Here is a 6882-nt window from a genome sequence, read left to right as displayed (position 1 = left end):
AGAGAGAGAAAAGAGAGAGAGAGAGAAGAGTGAGAGAGAGAAAGAGAGTGAGAGAGAGAGAAGAGAGAGAGAGAAATAGAGAGAAGAGAGAGAGACACAGAGAGAGAGAGAGAAAGAGAGAGAGAAAGAGAGAGTGAGAGAGAGAGAGAGAAAGAGAGAGAAAAGCGAGAGAGAGAGAGAGAGAGAGAGAGAGAGAGAGAGAGAGAGAGAGAGAGAGAGAGAGAGAGAGAGAGAGAGAGAGAGAGAGAGAGAGAGAGAGAGAGAGAGAGAGAGAGAGAGAAAAGAGAGAGTAGTAAACACAGTAAAAGTAGAGAAAGTGCAACATCGGAATTTTATACACGTCTAATAATCCAGCATTCAAAAAACGGACAACACATACTTATTTTCATGTGATTTGAATATCATTTATTGAAAAATATTAATTTAGAGTTAGGGAATTGTTTTTCTATGACTGGCCATATATTGTATTGAGCTCAAGAAATATGCTCCATCACAACATTCGTGACAATAGTGTATTGCCTAAAGCTTCTTCTTAATCCTCTATACTTCTTTTTTTAAACAAAAAGACAAGACAACAGTAACCAGGTTTGGTACATTCTTAATCAATATTTCACCAGCTAGTCGCTGCCTACTTCAAGATGGTAAAAAGTAAGGAATATATATTTCTTCTTCTACCTTGTCTAAAAAAAAACTCGAACACGTCGGGTTCTACATTCGCTAGTCCACGTCGTGATATGTGCGTGTGCTATTAGCAGCTACATCATCGTGGTCTTGTTGAGACTCACAGACAAGTCCAGAGAAGTGACAATTACAGCCTGCGCGCAGACATTAACGCCATGCTTGCGACACAATAATTCAGGCAGAAATGCAGACTGGAAGACAAGCTCTGAGAAGTTTCAATCTGAAGACACTGACACCAAACTTGTGAAAAATCAGTCCGACAGAAATGCAGACTGGAGGATAAGATTAGAAAAGTTTCAGTCTGCAGACACTGACACCAAACTTGTGAAAAATCAGTCAGACAGAAATGCAGACTGGAATAAGAAGATAAGACGAGAGAAACTTCTGTCTGCCAACAGTGGCACCACAGGCTTGTGAAAAAATAAGTCAGACAGAACAGCAGACTGAAAGACAAGCTCAGAGAAGTTTCAGTCTGCAGACACTGACACCAAAGTTGTGAAAAATCAGTCCGAGAGAAATGCAGACTGGAAGATAAGATTAGAGAAATTTCTGTCTGCCAACATTAGCCCATTGCTTGTAACAAAATCAGTCAGACAGATATGAAGACTGAAAGAAGACAAGCTCAGAGAAGTTTCAATCTGCAGACACTGACACCAGCCTTGTGAAAAATTAGTCCGAAAAAAAATACAGACTGGAATAGGAAGAAGTCTGCCAACATTGGCGCCGAGCTTGTGACAAAATAAGTCAGGCAGATATGAAGACTAGAAGAAGACAAGCTCACAGAAGTTACAATCTGCAGACACTGACACCAAAGTTGTGAAAAATCAGTCCGAGAGAAATACAGACTGGAAGAGAAGATTAGAGAAATTTCAGTCTGCCAACATTGGCCCATTGCTTGTAACAAAATCAGTAGGACAGAAATGAAGACTGGAAGAAGACAAGCTCAAAGAAGTTACAATCTGCAGACACTGACACCATGCTTGTGACAAAATCAGTCCGACAGATATGGAGACTGAAAGAAGACAAACTGAAAGAGGTTACAATCTCTAGACACTGACTGACACCATACTTGTGACAACATCTGTCAGACAGAAATGAAGACTGGAAGAAGACAAGCTCAAAGAAGTTACAATCTCCAGACACTTACACCATTCTTGCGACAAAATCAGAAAGACAGAAATGCAGCATTTCGGGTCATGCCTCCCGCCCTTCCAAGACAACAGAAACAACATTCTCCCCGCCAGTTTCTATCGCAGGGATCCAAAGAAGCTAGGTGAAAAGCAAGGGGACTTGGAAGCTGAGAAAACACGCACGTCGCATGCAGACACTTACACGGATGCATTCCTCAAAGACTTCCCCCTTCCCTATTCCTTCCCTCGGGAATTCAAAGGCATAACCGGCGACGCCAAAGTGAGTGAAATTCCCGCCGTCATTCCGTCATATTACCGGCTCCGGCAAAACAAACAGGACCCTGGGGAGAGTAGATTTCAGGGGGACATGTAGATTGGACAAGAAAGGGAAATGCCGGAGAGTTGGGGCGTTGGACGGGGGGCGAATGTTCACGTGCGTTGTGTTCCCGACGCCCGGGCTTCAGTCGTAGGGTGGTCCGGCTGATATCAATGCGTCGGGTCCGTACTTAAAAAGTATTGTCCTACTCATGTAAGCAACCCTATCAGCCACCAACGTTCTGTCCGAGATATTAAATGAAGTGAGAACAAATCCCATCTCTTGGACATAAATACCAACAGTCAACAGCCCAGCTGCTTCTTGTGTAGAGTGGGGATTTGTATTTGTATTATTTATTTATTTATTTATTCATTGATTTTATTTATTTATTTATTTATCTTATTTATTTATTTATTTATTTAGTTAGTTATTTATTTATTTATTTATTTATTTATTTATTCATTTATTTATTTATTTATTCATTTATTTATTCATCTATTTTATTTATTTATTTATTTTATTTATTTATTCATTTATTCATTTATTTATTTATTCATTTATCTTATTTATTTATTTATTTATATTAATACTGAATGAGTTTCACAGGTTGACATTGGTGAAATTTACTGGTATCACTTAGATCAATTCATCGAGGAAAAAACTACTTATCAGAGTGTATAGTTTTACTGTGTGTCGAAGTGAAAAGATGTTCTTCTCACACACAAAATCCCTGGCACATGTAGTTGTGCAAATGACCACGTACACGTTCGTTCATTCTTTAAAACCAAAGTTCGGTCGGGTCCATTGGTCCTCAGGGAAATGCTAGAGAAGAGAAAGAGAATGCTTCATGTCCTACAGGCTAAATAGTTCGCCTCTTAAGGACTAGATATGGGTTATCTGATAATTCGAGTTTTATGCCCTCAAGGCTTTTGATGAGATACACAAGTGTATGGGTGTTTAGGTGGTGTCAGCCATCTGCACTTATGGCAAAATGACCGAGGTCTTTTACGTGCCACTGTGGTGACACGGGGGAGGGACATGGCTGCTGTCTCTAGGTCTGCAAATAAAGTTGACCCGTATCCGTTTCGGCCCGGAGTCGAACCTGCGACCTTAGGATCACAAGTCTAGTGCTCAACCAACTGAGCTAACCCGGCCACCAGAATTCTATACGAGAAGGACGGTAGCTTTATAACAGGGGCTGTCCAGATTGGGATCAGCAATGTGGACATTGCTCGGATTGCTGCAGAGTCGTTGAGAATCTGCTGGTACTCAACATCGACGTCCTTGACTGAAGGGTCTTTCAAAATGTCTGGAAAGTGAGTGAAGTCAATAAAACGTCAGAAGCTGATGTCAATGGCTTTCTTTGCCCTTCTGGTTGGTTTCTGGCAACTGATTTTGATTACAATTGATCTGGATATGATCGACTCTGTTTGTCCGTCTGTCTCTGTCTGTCATTCTCCTTCCATCCATTCCACCCCCCACATCCACCACCCCCCTCCCCCACCCCCCACTCCATTCGCCCGCTGCATGCTTGTTGCTCGGTACGGTATGACTTTCGTCGTTAACCTTCCCCTTTAAAGTATTTGTTTAAGCCTGTGTGTTTGCATCACCTTCATACGTGGACAAACAAAGACAGACACAATCTGCATATTCACACATTCCTTTACGCTAAATGTTGGTATTGCATTATTACATTTTACCCCCCCCCCCCCCCCCACACACACACACACACACGCCCCAAGCGGGTCAAAGTGTCATCATGCTTTTGAAAGGATTCTTTCACAAATATCATTCAAGTTTCGCCGAAATTAAATTTACTTAGTAATTATTTCTTGGTGCCGTTTACTTAAAGGCACAGTAAGCCTCCCGTAAACCATCACAGATACGGTCAGGCTTTTACACACAGTACAAACATCCTTTCATTTAAACACTCACCGATTGAGAACATCCTGGGTGCCCTCCGTAAAGAGCGAACAATTTTCAAAGAATTTATTTTTGCGTGGTTTATCTTACCCCTGAGCCATCGTAAACCCGTGTGACCCAGTTTCCCTTTTTCACAATGTAGTCGTCATTTAGTCATTTGAATGCGACTCGATGTGAGCTTATCTACAATAGCACGTTTTTATGCACGAAACAAACGGCTGTGGTTCACAAGAACTCTAGCGATGGCTTTTGACTGTTGAGAGGAACGGCGATATGCATAAACCGTCGTCTGCTACGACCCTTGCGTGACCCTGCTTCCGGGCTTTTCTTTTTTCAAACTTTCACAACTTCGAATTGTACTGATCTTGTCTTGATGAAAAAAGAATTCTTTTTTGATTAAAGAATGTTTGTGTAACAAGCTGTCAATTTATTATATAGATTTTAAAAGTTAGGTCTAGCGCAAAAACGCACCACGGTCCAAAAACATTCTGATAATCATCGATCCACAGCTATGGCCAGTTTACATCAATAGAATGAGACCCGAAGGGTAGTAACTCATTTTTGACCCGAGTTCAGGATGGGTCCAAAAAGTGTTCGAGACAATCTGCAAAATTAATTCTTTAAAAATTGCTCGCGCGCTCTTTACGTAGGGCACCTAGGATGTTCCCGTTTGGTGAGCGTTCAAATGAAAGGGTGTTTGTTATGTGTGTAAAAGCCTGACAGTATCTGTGATGGTTTACGGGAGGCTTACTTTCCGGGCGTGATTTCCGGTATTGAATATTCATAACAGCCGTCCAGCACCAAAACGAGGCGCCATTGTTGTAGAGGAACAAGTCCACGAAAATAAATTCTTTGAAAATTTCTCACGCTCGACAGAACGCAGCCAGGATGTTCCCGTTCGTGAGCTTTCTTTCTTTCTTTATTTGGTGTTTAACGTCGTTTTCAACCACGACGGTTATATCGCGACGGGGAAAGGGGGGGAGATGGGATAGAGCCACTTGTCAATTGTTTCTTGTTCACAAAAGCACTAATCAAAAAATTGCTCCAGGGGCTTGCAACGTAGTACAATATATGACCTTACTGGGAGAATGCAAGTTTCCAGTACAAAGGACTTAACATTTCTTACATACTGCTTGACTAAAATCTTTACAAACATTGACTATATTCTATACAAGAAACACTTAACAAGGGTAAAAGGAGAAACAGAATCCGTTAGTCGCCTCTTACGACATGCTGGGGAGCATCGGGTAAATTCTTCGGTGAGCGTTCAAATGGAAGTATGCTTGTACTGTATGTAGAGGCTCGGCGAGCTCTGTGATGGTTTACGGGAGGCTTACTGTGCCTTTAACCTTCAAGTTTTGCAATAAATGCATGTCTTGGTGGGGCTTTGAACATCAAGCCAATTTTGTACCATAACTATGATAGTTTCGGACCTTCACATTTGCTGACAATGACATCGATGGTGGGCTGTCAGGAACAAATACACTCAGCAGCACAGAATTGTCTGCCCTGTTCCGCTCTATCTTGCATCCTCTCCCAGCAGATGGGCTGGCAGGCGCCTCTCTAAGTGTTAAGAGCTATGCAAATGTGGTTATCTCTTTCCATTCTTCTTGACATGGTCTGATGAGAAAACAGTCAACACTCCTTGGCTTGTCCTTGGTTGGAGTTATTGGGCCTTGGGCATTAGATGCGGTGGATTCGAGAGTTTGAGTACCAATTTCATTTCCAGCGTCCCTTTGTGCTTCGGTCTCTGTGTCTTTGATTCGATGGTATTATATTTGCAAGTACTAGTACTGCATAGTCTCTGTCTCTGTCTCTCTCTTTGACTCTCTCCATATTTCTCACAGACAGACAGACAGACAGACAGACAGACAGACAGACAGATATATTCGGTCATTCTTTCTTGCTCGCTCTCTCTCTCTCTCTCTCTCTCTCTCTCTCTCTCTCTCTCTCTCTCTCTCTCTCTCTCTCTCTCTCTGTCTCTCTCTGTCTGTCTGTCTCTCTCTCTCTCTTTCTCTCTCTCTCTCTGTCTGTCTCTCTCTCTCTCCCTCTCTCTCTCTCTGTCTCTCTCTCTCTGTCTATATCTCTCTCCCTCTCTCTGTCTCTGTATCGCTCTCTCTGTCTCTCTCTCTGTCTCTCTCTCTGTCTCTCTGTCTCTCTGTCTGTCTGTCTGTCTGTCTCTCTCTCTCTCTCTCTCTCTCTCTCTCTCTCTCTCTCTCTCTCTCTCTCTCTCTCTCTCTCTCTCTCTCTCTCTCTCTCTGCCCTAGAACCCAACCCTCTCAACCTCTCAGTCCCTGATATTCGTAATTTAACCCGACATAACCAATTTTGAGGAGTGAGAGCCGAAAGAAAAAAAGAGAAACTCAAGCTAATTGTTTGCTCATTTTTATGGAATTGTTCTGCAGGAGGATGTGCAAATATTGCGACAAGATAATGAAAAGATGTCATCCGAGCAATCTCTTGAAAGTTTCTTTCGTTTAATAATCAAAGTTACACAGTCCGTTCAAGAGTTTCTTCCGACAAATTTCAAGATTTTTTGAAGATAATGGATTTTCTCCCCACTGACGCGTCTATTGTTCCAATATTTTCGACAGCAGGAAAAGAAATCAAAGTTAGCAAAATCTTGCAAATTTAAGAAAGTCTTGTTAAAAAAATCTGTCTGAAAATTACTTTTATCTTTTTAGGCTGTTTACAGAGCGATTCAATCTTTCCACAGGTAAAAGAAAACATCCTTCCCGCTTAAATCAACCTCTTTTTACATTTAATCAAATTTTGACTAAATGTTTTAACATAGAGGGGGAATCGAGACGAGGGTCGTGGTGTATGTGTGTG

Source organism: Littorina saxatilis, linkage group LG10, assembly GCF_037325665.1.
Source record: "Littorina saxatilis isolate snail1 linkage group LG10, US_GU_Lsax_2.0, whole genome shotgun sequence".
In the NCBI taxonomy this organism is placed as follows: Eukaryota; Metazoa; Mollusca; class Gastropoda; order Littorinimorpha; family Littorinidae; genus Littorina; species Littorina saxatilis.
This window is presented reverse-complemented; position numbering follows the sequence as displayed.